Source organism: Poecilia formosa, unplaced genomic scaffold (assembly GCF_000485575.1).
Source record: "Poecilia formosa unplaced genomic scaffold, Poecilia_formosa-5.1.2 Scaffold39, whole genome shotgun sequence".
Taxonomy (NCBI): Eukaryota; Metazoa; Chordata; class Actinopteri; order Cyprinodontiformes; family Poeciliidae; genus Poecilia; species Poecilia formosa.
The window spans coordinates 3,039,758-3,063,762 of record NW_006799978.1 but is presented as its reverse complement, the minus strand read 5'-3'; the positions used below and the strand labels follow the sequence as shown (position 1 = coordinate 3,063,762).

The window sequence follows — 24,005 nt, the reverse complement described above, 5'->3', positions numbered from 1 at the left end:
CACATCGCTCTCTCTTTTCAAAGCCTCAGGATAGTTTAGTAGGAAGCAGAAAACGTATCGCTCATGTGAAGTCGACTGGAGGCCTTAAGATAGAACAGAAACATATCAGAGCCTCATCAGGCCCTTTATGGGCCCAGTTAACGGAACGGTTCAGAATCAGGGATATTTATTCAATCTTCCTCTCATCATCATCATCACCACATTAAAAAGTAGTAGTCACAGAGAACAGCACATTCTGGTGGCCTAGTTTAAAAAGCCACCCACGTATTCAGCTGCTATCAGTGCACCTGCAGGTGTGCTGGAGTGTATATTTATACTTCTACAGAGAATTGAACACTGGAAAGGTACAAGATTCTTTTCCCATTGTGTCACAGCTTCCTTAGAGGCCAAATTACTTCTGCTTCCAAAACACGTAAAGATAAGCAGGACGGGGGTTTGAAAAGAGGAAAGTTCGATGTTAGAAGTTTATTTTCTCTACAACACCTTTTTTTTCCTTACATGTGGCGTCTAGCACACTTTGCCTTTACTGCAGCCGAGGCATCACACATATTCATGACTAACACCTGCTGCAGTCATGCATGAAATCCAGCTTTATTTCTAACAAGGCTCATTTTTTATTTTAATTCTGTTAATAAAAATGATTAACTTACATCTCACGTATGAAGGTGAAGAACATTTCTGCTTCTTTCCAGGAGAAAAAGTCGACAGCTGCACATGCAGAGTTACTCTGAAAGACAAGGAGCAGAAAAATCATAAAGTACAGAAGATAAGCATGATAAAACATTACAGGAATCTTACTGTCCTCATCACAACCAAACGTTTTTTTCTTTTTACAGCTGCAATACAAAAATAATTACAAACCCTCACTACCATACTTCCTCTAGACATGGATTTCTAAAGCTAATGATCTGGCAAAATTATTATAGAAAACTATTTTGAGGTAGATTTGACTGTAAGTTAAAATAAAAGTTTGGCTCTTCACCCAGCTTCAGGACTCTGAGCATCTTCTAGCGTTACTCACTTGCAGACGAGCCTCCTGCTCCTGTGAGTAAACGTTTGGCCATTCTTGACACACAGAAGCCTCCGTCTCAGTGATGTTTGCTGGGGTTTGTGCTGCAACAGCCTTCCTTAAATCCCATCAAACATTTAAATGTGGCGACTGTAAAGCCGGGATCTTTTTCTCAATCAAGCTTTGGCTGACTTTGGAATGGGCCCGAGATCACAGTCCGCTAATCCACAGGTTTAATCCGCCAACAGAGGGCATCACATCCCTCTTAAACAGACCTGGAATTACAGAGAATCAACGACGCCAAAAGCACCAAGACTGGTGGGAAAAGAGCTCCACATCAGTAATGACCCATTTCCATGTTTCACCAGATTTCTGGTCCTGATGCTTCCAATCATCGGCCCATAAGGCTGCCTCCCTCCCAAACTCTGAAGCGTCTTCCAGATTTCTCCTGGCATGTTCCAGGTGGTTTTTGATGTCAGTTGTGAATGAAGTTCATCCACCAGGTCCTTGTTTCGTCAGCGTGGATCTTCTAATTACCCCTGGATCATTGCACCAGCCTTCATCAGCCTCCTGCAGAGGTTTCACATGAAATAACGTCCCGTTTCTGCCTTTGTGGACCTGGATGAGGTGGAGGTCTCGGAGCCCTTGGTGACGTTTGGTGCTTTCTTTCACTGCCAGGCAGGTTTGCTGTTGATCCATATATTCAGGTTTCCTTCCAATTTTTCCAACTGCGTTTTTTTGTCTCATTTTTGTAAAACTTAACACCTGAAAGTGAGGTTTGTTGAAATATTGTCCTGTTTCTGCGTTTGTGGCCCTGGATGAGGTGGAGGTCGTTCTGCATCGCAGCTGAACCAAATGAAACCTCATGAGTTTCTGACGGACTAATTATGTTTCAGCTCCACTTCAAGCCACTAAGCTTCAGAAACAGTATTTAATAATAATGTTGAATAACAACGATATGGCGATTTGAATGAAATATAAAGAACTTTATGATTCTTCTGTTGCCTTTTTGCATCACTTAAATTTTAAAGTCACTGAAAACTGAACTTAAAAAAACAAGTGATTATTTCCTAAAGTCTTTTGGGGTTAAATATTTAAGAACACAATAATAGATCCTAATATAAAAACTTACAACAGATCAACACACGTTAGAGTGATTGTCATTAATAATTCATTTATTTTTACTTTTTTCCCTTTTCACTCATGTACTGTTTGTTTGCACTGTGAGGTATAATCAATAAATAAATACTTTATTTTAAACTGTAAAAAAAAAAGTTAAGATACAAAATGGAAACTTTTCCAACTTATTTTAAGCTTTTACAAATGTTCTTATAGGGAATAATATAAAAATGATGTTAGTTTGATAGTTTCACAGAAAAAAAACAAACATTAAACATTCATTTCTTCCAGAAGTGGATCATATGGATCTATATTCAGATCTACCAGGAATGGGAGGAAACTGTTAATTGTATTAAAATGATAACATATTTGGTGGCTCAGACCTTTTTCCAGCTTCATAATGTACTGCAAGTAAAACATCTCAGTATAAACATGGACTTGCACTGCTCTCCGCTCTTCTGCTTGTCTAACTGCATGTATTAAATCCCTTTTAATAGAGGCTTATGTCAAACTTTAACAAATGCATCATATTCTTTCTCATTGAGGTCTTTGCTATCTTTAGGTTTATTTAAGGCCTTTTGGATGTACTTCAGCATTCTGGGATATCTGGGTCAGCTCCCTTCGCCAGTTTTCACTTGTTCGGCGTGTCAGATGTTCAGTTTCTCCTCAGTATCTGTTGCTGATAATGGGACTTTAAAATGGCATCTTTTTATAGCTCTAAAGCAAAGCCTGTCTGCATTGGAAGCAGAGTGCCGCACTAATAAAACTAACCCGGTTGGTAGTCAGGCTCGGGCATAGCTAAGCAGCTCGGCTCGTCCCATTAACAGCCTCCCTACAGATCGCATGAGGACAGGCCAGCCGGGAGGAACTGAGCGCAGGAAGAGCTAGTGTTAGCACCAACCACTCACGGCTTCCAGGTGGGTTTTACATTTCAGCAACACACACACTTAGAGTCAGAGCTCAGTAATTGGCAGCTCCACAGTCAGAAATGTGGCATTAGAGACACCAGCCACATATAGTTAACTGTATTTCAGGAGCATGAGTGGGAAGCACTGAATCTTATATAAAACTGCTGACTAGTGATGGATGTCTTTATTTTCCTGCAGTGGGAAACTGCAGTTAAAGATCTCTAAAATAATATGGCATTGTAGCATAAACTGAGTTTAATTGGAAAGAGTGTGAGACTCCACTGTTTTTTCTGATCCCCTGATAAAGATAATTGCTAAATCTTTTCATAACTGATCTGGTTTGGGATTAGAGGAGATGGCTTCTAACTTACTTCTTAATTAGAAAATATTTGTCAGCAAAAATATCAGTACAGTTTCAGTCATCTGAGGACAAATACCACAGCTAATGCGCCGGTAGCCACCAGTAAGGCTCCAGGTCATCCACAACTTGAACTGGTGGAGCTGGGCTCACGTTTATTAGCACTTAAAAAACATATCATCAACAGCAACTACCAATCCAAGCACCCAGAAAAGTTTTCAAGCTGTGCTCAAGCCATGCATGTAGCTGGAAGAATGAGCTGCAGAAGCTGCTGGTGAAGCCCAGGTCGACTGCGCTGGGAGGCTGAGGCAGGTTGAGTGTTACTGGATGCAGGCTGAATGCAGTGTGTTCCTGTCAGGCTGTCAATGAAAATCCTGGGATTGTTTTTCCTAAAGGAGGAGGAAACGGAGAGGGAGGAAGTGCAAGCTACAGCTCATTGGGGATATATTCATCAAGATTCCAGCTGATCCACATGACTGTGTTCTGATGTGTAGATTATAATATGACAGCACAACTTCATCAATATGTAAAAATGATATTGTAGAGCTTCAGAGGTCACTTTGGATCATCTCGCAGCAATCTGTGCACAAATACAAAGATAAGTTGGATTTAATGTTGATGATAGCCTGATTGCTCCCACAGGTGTCGTCATGTGGGTCTCCATTCGAGCTGTAGCATCATGAGAGGCGGCAGCTCAGCAGCACATTCCTTCTGCTGCTGATAAGCTCACGATAACGGGAGCCAAGAAACCTTCGGTGTACAGACTGAGGTCTTCCAGAGCCACGGCGAAAACGCTCTGCTAATAAACATAAGATGCAGAGCAGCGTCTGATGGGCAGCACAGGTCAGCAGCGCAGCTGGGTCCTAATCCTGGGCTAAGGGCCTTAATTCTGCTTCAGTAAATGACCTGCCTGGTGACCAATCTACAGATTTCATTTTAACGACATGAACCTTGGAGCAGAGGGATAACCACAGCATGTCAACCATGAGACATTTAATCCTGATCTTTAACTCAATCCCACATTCCCCTGATGCTTTCAGGCCTTTTACTTCACTTCCTGCGTCAGCGTTTCTCAACATAATGAACAGTCAACATGACCATATGTAGAATATTTGATGTTATTAGAAACTTACCTTTAACAGTTTCAAAAGTCAAAGGTTATCACTGAGCAATCTTGAACATTTTCAGTTGATTTCTGGATTACCAAGCATTTAAGGTGCTTTAATTTGTTAATAATTTGTGCAAATTATGCTTCTACCAGAAACATACCAAACAGAATAAGACCACCACATGGTCATTCACTAACTTTTGTTTTTTTTTTACTACAGTAGCTACAGTTTATTCCAAACAGTATAGAACTAGAAAAGTCAAATAGCCTCCTGGTTCTCACCAAATTACTGACCGTTTTCTTCCTGATCTAAAAATCCAAGCCCAGTTTTGTCCATTTTAATCACATCGTTTCAAAGCATCCAGGTGAAAAGGATTTTGGCAGCACTTTCTGGATCCATTAGCTCATTCAGCCTCTTTTTCACCAAAGGGGTGGATTGCATGTCCTGGGAGGGGATTTGTGTGGAGTAAGAGTGAGAGGACACAGAGAGACAGAAGGAGAAGGGAGGACCAAAGTACCGTGGGGATGAAATTTTGAGTTTGCCAAGGTCAGCATAACACTCTCTATGAAATGAAAGTCTGCCAAACACACACAGACCAGCAGGCAAACACACACATACATGCAGCATCTCGCTGCCCATATTAGCTCTGCCCTGAGCACAACCTGCTGAGAATTGCTAAATTACCACTGAGCTCACACTTGGCTATATAGGTCTGTACACCCCCACACACAAACACACAGACTGCTTGCTTTCTCCGTTGTGTCAATAAATTAGTCTCTGCTCATTTTGGGTTCCTCACCTTTGACCTTTGTCTTTTCTGCACTAAGGTGAGGGCCAGCTGTCCTGAGTCTTGACAGCTGGCATTTGTCTACCGTTTGCCAAGGCGCTGCTCATGGCTTCTGACCTTGTTGGTAAACCAAATCCTCCATTTACTCATAACTTCATGATTGTTTGCCGTCATCTTCTGGTTGATGTCTGAAAACGGATCCCCCTGCTTGTCACTTGAATCACAGTCAAGGCTTTGGAGTCTGATGATGCTGAGGAAAGAGCCACGCTCTGATCCGGTGTGGTTGTTTTAAACCATTTCAACACTGTGAATATCTGACATACTACAATTAATGTAATATCTATCATTGTTGTTAACACAGAGAACAAATGGCCCAACAGTACTATAAAAGGTTGTTAAATGTTTTATCATAGCCCTTTTAGCACATTAAATAATCATACTTTAGTTCTCTTTCAAAATTTAGGAAAGAAAAAACCAAAACAATGTTCTTGGTTGCATGTTAAAGCAGTTATCAGTCCTAAAACATTCATGCTTATTCATTATGAAAGAGTCAGTTGTGACAAGAACAAGGGAAATATTCCTGCATAACAAGGGTCTTTAATCCCCTATAAACGGAGAGCATTTCCCATCCTTCCAGGGCACGCCTTAACCACCAGAGTGCTTTTTGCAAGTTTTTCTTTTTTCAGATTCCTCTCCCCCCATTTCAAACATTCCTTTTTCCACCTAATTCCATTTGAAGCAATATTAAAGCTGTGATGGAAATATATTTTCATAGTTATGCATTTCCTGTCTTGTGTTTGCATTTATCATCATAATTTCTTAGGAGTTTTCTGAAGGCAATTGCGGCTAAATAATTGATGGGGCCTGAAAGCTGTTTGGTCCCTGCAACTCCTGTAGGAGAAAAAAAAGAAACTCAAAAAGCTTTGAAACAAGTGAAAGTCAGCAAGCTTTGCCTAAAATTACAACTGTGTTCCGTCATGCCAAGCATTCGGAGCTGAAACAATGGAATACAGTTTTCATTACAATGTCAAGGCCTCGCAGGCAGAAACATCAAAGAACCAATTTGACTCGGCTTTAGGTTTACCAAGAGAGAGATGCAGATAAGAGCAGTTTCAAAGAGAACATGAGCATGGAACAAGGGGCTGAATTAATCACATAATACAATATGCACCTCAAAGTAAAATATACTTTATATAACTCATACAGATTTGTCATCCTCTGTTGAAATGCTTCGTCTTTAGGGAAATCTGTCCAGGGTTACAAAAGAGCAACTAAACAAGTCTGCTAAAACGGCTAAAAGAAAGTTTAATGAAGTAAATATTTTTTATATTAAAATTTCAGATAATGGATTGGAAGAGAGTAAGCTAAACAATGCAATGTGTTTTTATTGTTTTAATATTTTAATTTTTCCTGGTGTTAATTTGGCAGAAACAAAACTAGTGCAGTCAGTCCATTTTACTGTGATACTGATGTTCTGTGTGTGCAACAAACTGAAGAAATGAGTCTAAAATATGGATATTTGCATTTTCAATCTGTTTTTATTGTCTATGAATCAGCTGCATGACAGAAGAAGATCGTTCACCCTTTGTATGAGCCAAGTTATTAGAAAATGCATCCTTTGCATTATGAACAGAAAGACAACTGCACGGCCATCAGAGCAGAAAGTCTAATCAGAATCATCTTGTGCTGTGGCAGTCGAACACGACATAAACGATTCTGTTCCCCTTTCCTCTTTGACAAGGTAATACATTTTCTTGGATGTTATTTATGGCCCCTCAGGAAATGATTGTGTCAGCAGCGAGAATATTTGTAAAGTTATCCAGATTTAAAACATAATATCAGTATTAATCATCTCAGAAGAATTCTTCCTTTCCTCTCATCGGAGTTCAGTCGTTCAGTTGCATAAAGATCAAAATAAATGGAACTTAGAGAAGATGGCCGCAGAAAAGCAAACATTCACATCCATCCAGTACATGCATTATGCATACATAACAAGTTCAATCGGTTTGTCAGATGTATTGGCTACTCTACCTGCATGAAGTACCGACATCCTGTCCTAAAAGTCTGTTGACATCAGAAATTCACCATTTAGGACGTCTACTGGAAAATGCTTCTGTTTTTATTAGAGGCTCTTCATTCAGTTGAGTTTTTAGCAGAATAATCAAGATACAAAATAATTAGGGTAAGTTTGTCTTAATTCAGCAACTAAACGTAACAAAAACTTACAACAGCAAAGAAATGCACTGGATGTTTGTAAGCTTATGAAAGAGTTTTTAATTTAACAGAAAACGAAGGAACAACAAGATGATCCCAGTGATGAATCGCAGCTTATATCCATATCCTTTAACTACCTGAGTTTTATGAAACTGAACGTGTTGCTGTGATGTGTTTACAGCCACAGCAAAACAGGAGTTCTCACTTCTGACACATTTAATTAATCTATTCAGAGAAAACAGATTAGTCTCGAAAAGCAGCCAATCTATCTCTACCTTACTACTTTAATCACTTTCAGCAGGTTTTAAATGTGCACAAGTTACTCTGAGAAAAGGTGTGTGTGCATATTGACAGTATATTTTAAAAGAAATGCTGAGTTCTGTTTTTCTCACAGCAAAAGATTTTTTCTGTTCAATCTAATTTTAGCTTTAAAAACACAAAATGTTTAAAAAGACATGCATTTATAATTTTTAATTTACATTTAGATGAGTGTTTGACATGAAATAATCAGAGGTTTCAACAGTTTGGACGTATCCTGTGTTCAGTGAGGGGAAAGTGAATCGTACAATAACTGCAGGATCACGTTAATTCAGCTGGAAACTCGTTGAACTTACAGGTTAAGCCCATCTGGGTCCCTGGACATGTTTCATGTGATTGTCGTTTTATTTCTGAATAACTGTCTGTGTTTATCCAATCTGAATAAAATGTGGCCAGACAATGCGAGTCTTTATTACACCTTTTAAACTAAACAGAGCAACCTCTGTCCCTCCAGCAAAGGAATACCTTTTGCACACATTGAAATTTAATTTCACATTCATATGTTTCTTAAAATCAAGTTTTTAAAGAAATGTACATCAACAAATTTATATGCAGTTGGATTGGAAAATACTAACCAGTTAAATCATCTGGAAGTTAAAAGCCAAAATAGAAAACACAGATAAAGTCCTTGGATTTCAGTATAAAGTTTCAAAGACTTCTTCTACTGCCAAGTCCCTCATCAATCAATAAAACATCCAGCATGTCATCACACAGTTTCTACAGGGTAAAGAGATAATATAAAGCAGGGAGAGGAGAAATTAAGACAGACACTGGCAGACCTTTGTGCCACTGACTGGGTTGCTGTAGCACCGCAGTGGAACAGAGAACGTTAAAAAATAGAAAGGGTTTGCTTCAGTATGTGCCATCTCCAATATGAGAATCCTTAATTACACACAACACACAAAGGCAGCATTTGGTACCGTTCTGCTGTTGTCTCGGTAAAAAATGAAGCATCTTGTGGGCTGCAGGAGCAGAGCAAATCTCAAGGCAGCAACTGAAACAAGCAAACCCACAGAAAACCATCAGCTGGAAGAGAAACCGTTTCAGCAGGACCGTGTGAATTTAACCGTGTGAAATATCTTCTCAACAGAATTATGTCCAGTATGTTATTATCAGCATTTATGGACTAAGAACACAAACAATGAAAACTAAATCCATCATCTCTAAACACCGGCACAGCCCCTTAGGGAGGAGGGGGGCAGATTCCTGCCTGCAGTGATTACTGGGTGTGAGGCAGAAAACACCCTGGACAGGTGACCAGTCCATCACAGGTCAGCACAGACACTCAGAGGAAAACACTAAATAACAGTCATTCAGCATGAGACTCCGGCCTTATCTGGTTCAGTTCATTCAAAGGAGGAGTGGAGGCTAAATAATCAACTAAATGACTGAGGCTGCAGATTACAGGAATGCTTTCAAACTTAAACAGCTCAGTCTTAATGATGCTCTAGAAGCTGGTTTATAGAAATGTCTCACTCAAACTTAAAAATGTTCTCTTGTTTCCTCCAACTCAGTAATTTACAGTCATGTTGAACATAATGTAGAAAAATGAAAAATGCATGTTGAACAAAACAAACGGTACAAGAATGGAGCCTGGAGGAACCTCCATATGATTATTATTTATTAGTTTTATGACAGACGTAGTCCCAATGGACCGACCCACGGTACCAAATCTCACTCACATTTCCAGTCTGTCCATCAGTGTGTTAAATTCAGCTACTTCAACCCAGAACTGACATCTAAATATATAAAGATAAAAGTTTTCCAGTAATATAAAAAGGAATTATCATTTAAAATCAGATACAGACTCAGTGTGGTGTAGTTACAAACCTGATGGAAGGCAGCACAAAGCTGGATCTCTACGTAAACTTCTTTTCCAATTGTCTTGGTCAAAAATAACTTAAATACTGTGAATGACATCACACCTGGATCAATAAATGTTACATTTTTCGCTATTGATTACTGTTTAATCAATAGCGAAAGTCTCATAAATGTATGAGACTGTAATGCAACAGCAGAATGTCTTCAGTCAGAGGCCTTTTCAGATTTGTTGTAGCACAGACTGCTACAGGAGATCCTTCTGGCACAGTAATGAGCCTTTACTACTCATTGAAGGAACTTTGATAATAATAGAACAATAATGTCTAATATGCCTTTGGATATTATAAAGTATGTTAAATTGTGTCATTGACTTTCTGCCCAGTGATGTTAGCATGTTTCACCTTCCAGCTTTATTCTCATCACTCTGACACCTTGTGCACAACCTTATAAAACCCTGCAAAAGGCATTTAAATGTCACTCCAGAGTCCCTCTGTCCACCAATTACTGTGCAGCACTTATTTGAAAATGACAAACCGGAGCTATAAATCTGATTTTCTGCAGCAAGAAGAACAAGGTTTAAAGATTTATTTTAATATCACCCTTTTATGAATGTCAATCTTCAGAATTATTATTTTTATCACATCATACTTGCTATCTATTTTCAAGATAGCAAGTACCTTGAAGATTACTTGCTATTATAGCTTAATTGTGTGTCGAGTCGAATTCATAACATCAGAATTGTACCTTTTTAAAAAAGTAAAATGCTGCTGTTGACCTGGTGACTTTTTAAAATATCACTGGGACTGCAAACTAAGGCGCAGTTTGTTCACTGACCCAAACAAAACTCATACCGTCCATGTGTCGTCTGCGCTGATGCAGCAGTTCTCTGCGTGCTCTCAGCGTTTCCTGTGTACGTAAACCAGAATGAATAAAACATGTCGTGAGAAAGCCTGCCTTCCTCTGGAAACTAACTGCGCATCTCTTTTTCTCCCATGGAAATTATTTGTCTTTCCTCCGACACTGGCTCAGAGTCATCGGGGTTTTCACAGAAAGTAAATAAATAAAAACAACAAAATCTCTGTTGGTTGAGTTGGATGTTCGGTTCATTATGTGGAAAACTGAGAGCAACAGACAGCTAAAGTGGCTGACCAGGGCGGAAAAGACCTGGAACAGTATACAGAGCTGAAATATTAATGAAGATAAAACTAGAAACACTTAACACTAAATGCAAACTTCCAAAGACAAACTGCAGCCACCAAAACTGAGGAACAGATTTATTATCTGCTCTGTATTTATGACATTTTTACAGCAGTGGAAACCTACAGATGTAAATCTATATTCCTCTCATCTGACGCCTGAATTCTGTTTTAGAATCAGCTTTACCCACATACTCATTTATAATTTAAATGTCAACAGAATATAAAATATGCTAAATATTACCACACTTCTGTAGCCTGCAGAAATGCACAGTGCAGTTTAGTTAAACACACAGTGCCCTGGTGGGAAAGCATTCTGTTTCTACTGAAGTCGATGGAATACAGTCAAAGCTCAAACATTTAATGGGGCGAATTAATGAGAATATGATACTGAATACACTGTAATAGAGCCTGTTCTATTCTAGTTACTGTTCTATTACCTTCTTACTGTAATAGAACAGTAAACATACTGTTTTAATATGCGTCACATTAAAACAGTATTTTACAACTAATGTGTTCTAAAGTTATACATTTTCGATCTTTTACTTCTTTATGTGTGCAACTTATAAGATTACTGAGTCACTTCCTGCAGAGCAAGCACAAAAACAGGGAAGCCTGATGCTCGTGTTTTAGCTTTGGGTCCTTGGAGCATCTTGCCTTTTTTTCTTCCTTACCTTTTATACACGGAGGCTTATCTCTCAACTGCAGTGCTTTGGTTTTTTTGTGCTCTCATTGTTGTGCAACTATTCAAACCCAATCTGCCTCTGTTCCCAACAACAAATCAGTGTTTGGCTCTTTTTCTCTGCAGGCCTAACCAACTGTCACTTTCTTATTCAGGCTCTCAACCTCCTTGCCATATTGTCCTCAGTTTCTCATTGTGTTTGTCACCGTCTGCCTCTTGTTATTTATGGAGACCCAAACTGTGGTGGAGCCGAGCGGGCCTGGATCGACGCTACGCTCAGCAGAGCCTCCCAGGAGCTTCTGGCCTTCTGCCTCACCACAGCGTCCTGTACGGAAATCCAACATGTTCGACATTTTCATGTGAGGACCAAAGGTTATATCTGAGGTTTAATTAATATTGTAAATTAATGTTTTTGGGGATTATCTGTAGCTTATTGTGGTCCTCTGACCTCCTGTCTCCATCTGAAACCTTTTAGGGAACAAAAGAGCAAACTGACCTCTGGACGAGTACAGGGCTTCATAAATAATAAGAAATGACTTATTAAAAATAATTCAAACATTGCAACAGAATTCAGATTCAATCCATACAGAATTATTTATTTCAAACAATCATTCATAGTTTAGATTATTCTGGCTCATAGCTAAGGAAATAAATCAAATAAAATCACTTTCTTAAATAAAATATATCAGAACAATAAAGTTATTTTTAATAGAGAAATTAGGCCTGCAGCTGAAATCTTTAGACGAGTTGATGCTTCAACCCGAGTCGTTTGATTCAGGTATTGGACCAGGGACACGTCTAAAAGCTGCAGGACACCGGGCCTCCAGAGGAACCCCGAGTGAAATGTTTATATTCATGCTCTTATTTTAGCTTCCTGCCCTCATGCTCCCTTTATTTTCCCAAAATAACTATTTCAAATGAGGAAATTCAGGATGAAACATGGAAAGCAGAGGCTGTTCCAAAAACATGACTGCTAGGTTGATTGGTCTCTAAATTCTCATTACATATGTGTGTGTGTGTGTGTGTGTGTGTGTGTGTGTGTGTGTGTGTATGGTGGTTTGTCCTGGTGACTGTCCAGGTGACCCCACCTCTCACCTGATGGAGACAGGAACCAGAATAAGTGCTGGATACGGGATGGATAAAAATGAAGATGATTAAATAATTAATAATGCTGAAGAAAAAAGCTACGTCAAATCAAAACAAGCCGTGTGAAAACATTTTACTGTTGAATTATGTGGTTTCTTTTCCCCTCATTTTCACCTTGAATGTAAAACTATTTTGGTTTTAAAGGTTTTCTTTCAAGATTTGAACATGATCCAAACTGTTCATTCACACAAACAAAACACCACTGATGCATCTTCACCCAAAGCGTTACCAGAAAGCAACAAAATCCACCAAAAAACAGAGAAAAAAGAAAGTTCCACGCACTCAGCATGTTTTAGTCACAAAAGGAAACTCCACCAAGTCCACACGGTTTCTTAAAGGGTTTATCAGTCAGAACGAGCGCTGCTGATGAGCCGGCGTGATGGGCGGAGCTGAAGGTAGGGCCTGTTCTCCATGTGTGGTGGAAATCACAGGAACCCTCTCAAACTCCACACTTTTCTGATGTTAAAACTAATTAACATGAAAATCAACTCGTGGGCTTCAGTTAGAAGATTAGAACATGGTGCAGCGTTCAGCAGCAGAAAAGGTCTGGGCTTAATGACTGAAGAGCTTTGGAAATAACAGAGTCGTTGTGTTTTCAGTGTCTCAAAGATAAACCAACGTGGGATAAAAGCCTTGTTAGTTAAAATCAAAGGCAACCAAAATAAAGTCTGGGACAAATCTCCTTACATTCAACATAAATCTCTTTTTCCTGCAGGTTTAACACGTCTACAGGACGACTTCTGCTCCCTGAATCAGCTAATAGAACAGCTCTAGCAAAGCGCTATCATTTAATCAATTTAGAAGCCACATGGCATGTCTTTTCCATTTTCACCCATGGCATGCATGGTCCTGGGTGTGCTATGACCAGGTCACACAGTAATATTAAACCACAGGCTGCTGCAGTTAATGCATACTGTAGGGAGCTGTGCTCTAAGCAGAGGGCTTTTAGATGCCTCTGCTCTGAAGTTTCCATTGTCAAAGGCTCAGGCTCCAATAATCACTCACTCTCTCTGAACCATTAGGTTTTTGGCCGTAACGGCAGTCTGGTCTCACAGAAGACATTTATTGAGCCGCTGCTCTGTTGTATAGCTAATTAGGCAGACCTTGTTGTTTCTGTACTCCTAACATGTATTAGCTTGTTTATCCGACCCAATGCACACCAGCCACCTTTTCACATGGTCACTACTTGCATGTATACCAGCAAAACAGGACACAAGAGACAAAATCCCCAAGGTGTTGATCAGCTGCTCCAACATTTCTGTGCCATACTGCAGTTTTATAACGCTGAAGTAACAAAGACACAAACTCCTTCAAACAGACGTTATGTACATTCTAAAATAAATACGTGTCTGTAGAGTTCAGTAAAAACAGGTTAAAGGGTTTGTTTTAAATGCAAAAACCCTTTGAGTAACCTGTTCCCTGCTCACCTGTGGGGGCGCCGCACCAAGAACCACTGAAGAAAACAACACAAAAACCTCTGAAGAAGACAATGATCACAACTCATGACATGCAAATAAAAATGGAGTGGCGTCTGATTTAGTGGTTGGATGATTTCTCTTTTGTCTTTGGTAAAAAACCACGAGCCGTTTCTCCCACTGATGTTAGACTCTCATGTTTGTTTTGGCTGTTTACCCAGAATGGGTTGTGAGTTCAGAGTCGGTGGGTTCACTTCAGCAAACCCAGAACCTAAGCATTTAGGTGGACCAGAGTTCACTCTTTGGTTTGCATCTGACTAATTCACAACTCCCCAAAAGAACTGTTCTTTTTAGGCAAACAAACTAGAATTCAATTAAAGCAGCTGGTGTGAATGCACACTTGCATTTTAAACTATATAACTAGTTCAACTTCAGATTTTGACTACAGATTGTAAAATGTTGCCTTACATAGATCAACCTCTAGTTTAGCACCAGAATGAAAACTGCTGAGTTGGATGCTAGCCTTAGCATCGTTAGCCAGCCATTGCACATGGTTCTCTTCTCTTACAGTGCTTGTAACTTGCAACACATAAAGGGGATTACTCCTTAATGCTCAAACATGCAAAGAGACAACAGAATGCTCATTCAGGGAATGAATGACTGATTACTTGTTTCCCAAATGCTAATGCAACCCTTGACAAGATGCCTCCCTGGGTAGCAAGCCATAACAAAGCTAAACTTTGCAGGATATCATGTCAACTGTGGATGAATATGCCTTAAACTTAAGCTCTGTTTTCAACCAGATGTTCAGATTGATTGAATGATGCAAAAGGTCTTGTGAAGGTGACATTTGTCTCATGAAGTGCTGCGTTATGAGACACTTTATGCTGCTAACCCTAACCATCTTCTATAAGTTATACACAGATGCATAAATGTTTCTTGTTACTCTTTTCATTATTGTATACCTCTATATAAACTTCATTAGTAACACAATTCAACATTCAGCAACACATTTTTAACTGAATTACCAGCACTTGCAACGTCATAAGTAAATTTTTTCCATGCAATAAAACAAAATAATGATAAATATAATAGAAGCAAAACATTTCAACATGGATCAGTCAGTCTTGGAGTGAAATACTATGCACTGGTAACAATTTCCTTAAAAACAGTTTCTGATTCAGGGAACAGTTTATGAAAACAAGAAATAAGGAATCTTTGACCCTCCCCCAAAAAAAGATCGGCTAAAATCTATCCTTGTTTTTATGAGCCCAGGAGAGATATGAGATGAAAACATGGTGCACTGTAGCTTTAAAGGTCCTGTGATGTGTTTTCCTAACAGGCTTCCTGCACACTTTCTGCATTGATTCAGACACAAAAATCTACAGAAAAAGCCCTCTTGAGTTTGAAAAAGATTCTTAACAGTAACCATTGGTCTGCATCGTTTCGGATCTCTTTACTGTACAATCAGAATTTGTTTCAGCTTTAGAAATATCCTGATTTATGCAAGTCAGACACAAGGTTACATAAGTGCACTTATGAGCAATACTGAGCCATAAACATATGCTGATCCAACAAGAGCAGACATGCCTCTGTAAACATCAGATTGTAATATATTAATAACTTATTCATGGCAGTGTTTGGATTGAGCAGTCACTTTTTAAAGATAATGCATGGTGATCTCAGGCTAGAAACCAATCGCAGTATTCTGACCCTGGTTTGTAGTCTAATCCATTCATAACCACATAGTTTTACTCGACAGACAAACAGCTGTTCATTGTAACGCTGCTTTCTGCTAACCAACATGAGCTCCAGTTCAACAACTAGGCTGTTCTGTGACATTGCACTTGCATTTCAATAGCAATCCCATTTAGCACCAAATCACTGAAGCCTAAATTCTGACGGCTGTGTTAAGGTAATAAATCATGAAATGAGCCGAGGTATAAAAATAATTTAAAAAATGCATGTAATTATAAGCATGGTTCAGTCAATCTGGCCTGGCATGAAACTCATGCCCACACACTGATTTTTAATTGCTCACTTCACAGGACAATCCGTGTGAGCATCTGGGAAAGGCATGGACAGCACCACAAAGCTCGGTCCAAACCATTTCAAAAGTTTAAAATATAATTTATTTATGAATAAATAAAATGGTGGGGTCAACACAAAGTCAGATCAAAAACAAAGATGTGAAGGATTAGGAATTTGTTCTCTTCATCATCCAAATCCATGATCATTAAAGTGTTCTGGTGTGTGAAAGCATCCGCTAACATATTATCTATGTCTCTATACATCTATGCAAATTAGTCCACAAAGTAAATTAGGATATTAAAAAGAGAAATTGGGAATAATGTAGCAGCCATTGGAAATTCCCTCCATTTTTCTGTAATTTGAGATGTTTGTGAAAGTCTGCAGAAACTAATCAGATCAAATCCAATCATAATCAAAGAACATTTATTCTGAGTGTTAAATGTATTGCTCTGAATTATGAATCTACTTTATTGGAATTTTTAAGATCTGTTACTGCTGGGAATTTCATAAAATACAGAAATATGTCAATTAAAAAGAACTACTTTTAATGTACTTTGAACTAAACCTGACAACTTGTTGGTCTTTTCAAGGCTCAGTCCTTTCACACACAGTCTTTTCCAATATCTCTGCAGAATCCAACAAGGAAACAAGTTCTGTGCTCACAATGCCATTTTAGTATTGATAGAAAACACAATGTATTATTCTCCATTTGGGTATTATGCTTACATAAGCCAATACGCTTGGTTTAGCTAACAAGCCTTCATTGCCCATTAGAAACAATAAGTCCACTAGAATGTAAGTGGCATCTCAATTAGCACTGTCTAAATATGATTTTCTGTTGTAGAGAAGCTGCTCCTTCTGCTCAGCTGCTTGGTCACAATGCATTGCTTTCCTACGGCCACCTACCTCCGTCTGCACCACTTTCAATACCAATTTGTAAACATAATAGCAATAATCTGCTTCCTGCTGGAGAAGGCTGTTGCTCTTATGTCGATGCTTAAACATTTATTCTCATGCCAAGCTGCTTTACACATCCTCTGAAACATTTATACCACATTTAAACTGGTGCTGTTAGAACGGACTTCCTGTATTATATCTCTCCCATCATAACGGCCTCAATGAGCACTCAGTAGCTTCTTAATGTGAGGTTGCTTCTGCAGAAATGGATATTATCTGCATTAGCTATTTAATTTCCAGTAAATAACCGCAAGAATGCAGCTCAGATGACCAATCACAGGGGGGTCTGCACCATCTCCATTTTAGATGTTGTCCTGATTATCAGAACATCACATTATCATCTTATTGTTTAATTCATAATCAACTGAGAAAATACTTTCTTTAATTAAATGTGGATAATCTTACAGCCAGCACAGAGTATTGTCCTGATTATAACTTTATCAGTTGGATGGATAGTTGTTAATCTGATTGCAATTGCACTACATTATATTCCAATTCAGCAGGGCAGACTGGTGCGAAGAGCTACCTTATTGAAAAATCATTACGCTGTCCTCACCTGAACTGGTTTCACCGTTTCACAGGTCCTTTCCTCCAGCAGCACTTTTCCAGGAATGCTGATTTTATGTAAAAATCAGACTCAAAGGGAAACTACCAAGGATATGAAAACACCTTTTCCACAAACTGAGCATGTGCCATGAATGTTTTCATCATATTTGTTACTGTTCTCCACTCTAATTTCAGAAGGCTGGAGAAAAAACGCTTCAAAAGATTGCAGTGAGCAAAATGTCGCCACCTCCCAGGGTGGCAGTGAGATCAAAGTTCCTCCTTTAGAGGGTCAGACAGACAGCCTAATACAACCACAGAGGATCTTTGGAATAAGCCCTTGAAACCCAAGGGTATCCACTCCGAGCTCAGCTGTGGAGCATACATATTGGAGCATCCTGCGCCTTCACTCCCATCCTGCTGCATTACGTGAGCTCCAGTGTTAGTTCCACAGCTGGTATTAGACCCACCACCACACAGCTAAACAAGAACATTCAGCTCCACACACATCGGCACGGGCTTTCAGGTCTCATTAAAAGGCTGAAAAACTAAAGCAGAAAACATTCAGGAAGCTAAAAACCTAACCTGGAGCTCGAAAAATGAATATCATGTCCCAAAATAAAAACAACCTTAAACATCTAAAGAAATGCAGATACTGTAATTACCTTTCAACTGAATGCTTTGCCAGTAAAAACAGCAGGTGATATTTGTTTGCTTTGCATTTCTAATTACTGCTGTTGACTGAAAATCACCAAAAACATAAAACAAAGCAAATATTAACACGTCCACTCTGTCTACATACTAAACTCAATGAAATTCAAGACAAAAAGCACATATGAGCAAGAATATAAAAGGACGTAGAGCTTGATGCAACCTGACCGGTGAACTGTTGTCTGACTTCATTAAGTGCAACAAAAACTAAAACATGTTAGTTTTAGTTTTTGTTTAGTTTTAATCACAAAACCAAACATTTATTTTAAGATTAGTAAAAATCAGGTCAATGCTTTGGACAAATGCTTTGATGCATAAAATATTCAAAACTGCTGTTTCTATTTAAGAACCTGCAACATCGTTTTTATTCAGCCGTCAATGCTCGTTACTTTTAACTGTTCAAAATGTACAAATACTTTTACGTTTGTCCAAACAAGGAAAACTGAATATCGCCAACGGGAAAGTAAGACCTCAAGGTAAAAATGGAAATTAGTATTGGTCAGTAAAAATCTGATTTCTACTATGAGGGAACAAACAAAGAAAACTGCAGTGGTAAACATGGTGAGAAACTGTCGTAAACATTTTATTGCAACATAAACTGTCGACATAAAAATGAAAACATTTAAAATGTCAGGATCGATGTCTGATCAAAATCATTAAAGATGCCGGCTGTGTTAGGCCCAGACATGGAGGAACATGGAGCTGTTCTCCCTGGCATCAGTACAACCATCTACTGCATCTTGTTCCTGCAGTGACACTGACCTACTTCACATCGAACGAAGCCCCTTCCTCTTCAAAGTAGAACACAAGGTTACCTGAGCTCGGCATCAATAAGGAATCAGAAGCTTTTAAAAATACTTTCACAATAACTTTGATGTTTCATATTCATGAATGTTTTGAAGACTTGCTGATAGACTCACATTTTATTTATTATCAATCTGGTATTTCCTTTTTGGGAGCGTTAAAGATGGTGAAGGACTGTTGTGTTCAGGGAGTCTGTGGATCATATGACACATTTCTAGATCTCAGTTTTGAGAGGTTCGGCTCATTACTGAGACATTTACTCCACCTCATGAGACAGCAGTGACAGGAGTAAACGCTTCCGCCAGCCTCAAACACTTTTCTAATTAAGTTTCCTATTTATAGGAGCAGGAATCATCCTCATCACCTGACAGGCCAGGACAAATTTTCAATGATTGTCTGGATTGTTTGTCGATGTGCAATCATCACATTTTAAATCCAGCTGTCTGTAATATATATTCAGCAAATGCATGCTGTTAGAAAACAAAATTATTAATTTGCTCCCTATTATCATGTTGCAGTATTGCACACAACATCTGGATGTCAGGCATCTTTCAAGGTTAAGAATAATTAGTCTTCACTTCAATCAACCAAAAACTGTGTGAATTGTTTCATTTCTTTATGTCATTTGTTTCTGTGGGAATAACATTGAATGTTAATACAGAATGTTAATTTCTGAAAAAAACATCTCAATTACTGGTGATTTATTTTGTTAAATATATAGTAAGCATTTAATCTCAGGCCTCCATCTGGCCTCTGGTTCCACAACTAAACCATTAAAAACCAAAAAGGGTTGATTTAAAGAGCCATGTTTTAACGGCGGAGAAAGAAGAACAGGTCATGTTTAACTTTTGCTCTGTCCCGCTGCATAAATACAGCTGAGCTGACATGGAGCCACACACATGCTATCCATAATAAAAACACACACCGTGATGTGGGCTGCACCATGTGGATCCCAGTGTTTAACTACAGTCACCTGGAAATGTCTAGAGTACATGAATACATGACTCCCCCTCTAAAAATACTTAGAACTACATTATTTAATAGTTCAAACATCAAATGTACCTTAATATGCACAGTGGAAACCATCTTAGCACCAGTGCAGAAGCTAACCTCTGCAGCCTGCCTTATCGACTGTCTTGCAGGAAGGAGAGAGAATGGACGACTCTCAGCCAATAGCATTTCAGCTTCCCAAGCTGTGTTTTGTTTCAGATATTTTAAATGTTCTCTATGGAAAAATCACTAATTAGTCAAAGTTCACGTGAATAATTCGGAGTTATGTCCACAGAAAAACCTTAGTGAATGGCGACCAGGCGGGTCGACTGTTGTTCCCTGCATGTCCACCAGCAGCAGAGTGTCGGCTGTGGAAAACGACATGAAGCACAACTCAACTATCACACACTGCTGCTGTGTACACAGTATTTACACACACTCCTGTGTATGCTCACAGAGGCACTACTACTGAGGAGGTAGAGAAACCTAACGTTGCACAGCAGTTAAAAGTAACACTATCATCACAACATTCAGCAGCAGTATCACAGTCACATGTTTCCGAAGTTCCTACTTGGCAAAACTGAAATTGCTCACTTTCCTTCCTCTCTTCCCATCAAGCATTTATCACTCTATGTTCTTTCCACAAGGATTAGAGTACTTTTTATTTCAGCTGAAAGTTCGAGAAGCACAATTACCATCTCTATTACCCTGCTTGTATCCTATTAACCCAGTAAGACATGTAATGTTTAGCTTCTACAGGTAAAACCCGAGACCTAAGCCTACAGAATACTTGTTGAAGACGGCGTCTCTGTGTAGAGCTACTGGGTAAGGATTTAACAATGATTCTGAAAACACACGACTGTTGGCTAATCAGCTACACAGCTTTAATCCCTCCAATATTGACAGGAATACAAATTAGACTGATAAAACCAAGATTTTCTCAGCTGGGATCTGCACATCAAAGACGTCTCCTTAAGCAGATCCAGTCATTACCAGTGCTTTGACATCTGAGTAACTGTGCAGGCTTTGCTATACCCACGCTCGAGCATGACTTCTGCCCATCGTTTGATGCCTATGGAGTGCAGACCTTTGATCTAATTTTAGTGCTTTGCCCTTCACACAAATACTCATTACCTGTGGCAGACTTAGAGAAGGAGCCTTGCCCGTTGGATGCATCATCAATTATTAGTCTGTTGGAAATAGAGCAATAAATAAATGAAGGGATTAATTGAATGGAATTCCACATCAGAAATATTGGATTGTGAGCCCATCCATCCGGGTTAGGAATATGTGAGGAAAATGTTCTTCTGTGATTAAAAAGACAGCCGCAGCCGTTCTGGTGATTTCTTTAAGGAACTTTGGAGGACAGTAATATGACAGAACCAGTTCACACCCTTCTAGGTATCTCCTTCACAACTAAAATACTGTTGGAAGGCTCTTAATCTTTATGAGGATGGAATTATTTTAAAGTTTCATGAAAAAGATTTTAAGGTTTCAGAGCTTTTTTCCAAACAAAAATCTAAACAAAAACATTTCATGTAAATTAATAAAATCTGTTTTGCTCTTTCAGCTCCTTACATTTCTTATCTGCGAGAAAAGTAAGGTGTGCAACAGACTGCAGTTGAAGCTTCTCTGCTCATCTTCACCTGGATTGCATAAAATATCAAATCACAGTCTAAGTCGCAATATCACAGTTTCAAGGGACTTTCTGGATGCAATATTTGGCAAGACGCAGTGAGAAAAGCCTCAGGCATCTGTAAATCTGCTATATTTATGCAGCTGGGTGGTCTCCAATTTATCAGATACTCTGAATATTCCAGATTATCTGAGATGCTGAAGTTCATGGACATTGTTGGGGACAACAAGAGAAATGTGCTGTAATTTTTCAGCCCTATGAAAAATAAAATTAAAGCACCTAATCATTTTAATGGACATGAGCCTTTAGTCAATGTGCTTACATTCAGAGGAAAGTCGTTAATGTCAAGGTCAAGAATATAGTGGTGAGCTGCACTCACTTCAACCTCACCATGTAAACAACTGCATTGATCTGGTCAACCTTCTTTTAAAGGGAACTTTACACCTGAACACATGACACACACTGCATTCAGTCACATTTAAATAAATTCATTCATTGGTGCTTTCAGGCATTTAAAACAGGAAAAAAATGCTCAAACTATAAAGAAGGGCCAATCATCAAAGTTTCACATTTACCACATCAAATCTATGCTGATGATATCCAGCTGTTGTCCTATTATTATTTTTATAATTTTGGGGGATTATTTCATATCTTATTTAATGGAAACCGGACTTATGAAATTTGTTGTACATCAGCAGATCATGGACATATTTTTGCAGTCATCTTTAATGGAAGTGCAGCTTCAGGCTCTAACTGGAACGTTTTGCTTCACAGACCAGTTGCAGAATGCTCAGGTTAAATTACACTCAGGAGGAATCTGTTTACTAATTAGGTGACTTCTGTTGTTGCTGCGCTGCAGAATGAGAAACGGTTCTTGGTAAATAAATAATTTGCCAAACTTTTACATTGTGAACTGATCCAGTTCACTTCAAATTCTTCTTTGCAGTGGAATATTTTACAATGTTGCATTAAACTCCAAAGAAACGGAGTGCAGCAGAAGATAATAAATGTTCCTCATTTTTCCTGTCTCCCTGTGTTCAACAGTTCACATTACCCTCCATCTGCTTGTCTCATCAAAGATTTTCTCCCCCTCACCAACTTTAAATATTCACTTCATGTTCTTTCAACAATAGCTTACAAACACTTGGAAATAATTGAGTCTCAGCGGGCTGACAAAAAAGGGAGCAGTGATGGTGCACAGTGGAAGTGATCAAATATGGCCTTGAGCCAACCGTCTTTGTAGATGGTCTTTGTATTGCCATTGATCTGGGGGTGGATACACCCGAGGAATACATTATTTATGCACACTCTTTTTCCTCCCGACTGTAGGGAGTCGCAAACAGTAATGGGATAAGATGGGTGTCACACTGGACAAGGGGAAACCGAGGCTGCCGAGTACACGACCAGCCCTGAGGACCAAAGGCAGTGGCCACAAAATAGTGATAGAGGGCTTTCATCTCCCAACAGAAGGGGAATTGGTGGGATAATGTACCCCTAACTACTGTTCAGGAGGTTCTGTGCTCGCACAGAACCTCATAAAGTTCTTGTACCAACTTCTCAAACTTTGATGACTTAATCATATGTCCCTGCAGTAAGCTGCTAAAACCATCAAATTTTCTCTCCCGCAGGGCAGACAAGTAACTGTGTTATTATCAGCTGTGCAATCTGCTTAGTTTGCCTGATGCGGAACGTTCTTGTGTTGGTGCTTTAAATATGTGCGCTTCTAATGGGAAACAGTAGAAAAGATAACTTTGGCAACTCTGCTTTTGCATTTGTCGTCTCAGGGGTCATTACGTTGCCAATTAACTGTGTTTTTCTCTTTACATAAACACGTTGAGCCGACTTCCTGATGCAGTCATATACTGGGACTCCACTGTGCTCTGCTGAGTGCTTTTAGAAAAAGCATCCTGCCATGTTCAGCATCTGAATTATTCAAATGTCTGTCATTGCTAAGTTTTATTCATTCATGTTCCTGTTTGTTACATTTCTCCGTTTCTGTGGGGTACAAATATGCATTATATCAAAATATGAACACTGCATTATATTATGATTAATTTCAAATATTTGTGTAACAGAACATATCAACAACCTCCATTACTGCATTCATTTGTCCTAAGAAAAGTTTTTTTCCTAATGGTCCCTAAAAGTAGCTGGACTGATTGGTGCAGCTGCATCTAAAAATATAGACTATATAGGAAAGTTTTTATTTCCATAATAACATATAAATAAATACAATTTATAAAATGAATTA

At 38.9% G+C, this 24,005-nt stretch overlaps 1 protein-coding gene across 4 annotated transcripts in view; it reads right to left on the bottom strand.

Moving 5' to 3' along the window:
* The window catches only part of lingo2 (leucine rich repeat and Ig domain containing 2), a 193,998-nt gene that overhangs the window by 156,152 nt on the left and 13,841 nt on the right, over positions 1-24,005 (bottom strand). For 3 of the 4 annotated variants that reach the window (XM_007551070.2, XM_016670940.1, XM_007551069.2), the window contains exon 2: positions 651-727. The exons of the other annotated variant lie outside the window; for it this stretch is intronic. The gene's annotated coding sequence lies outside the window, so the exon portion shown is untranslated. The remainder of the gene's footprint in view (positions 1-650; positions 728-24,005) is intronic. 4 annotated transcript variants of the gene reach the window in all.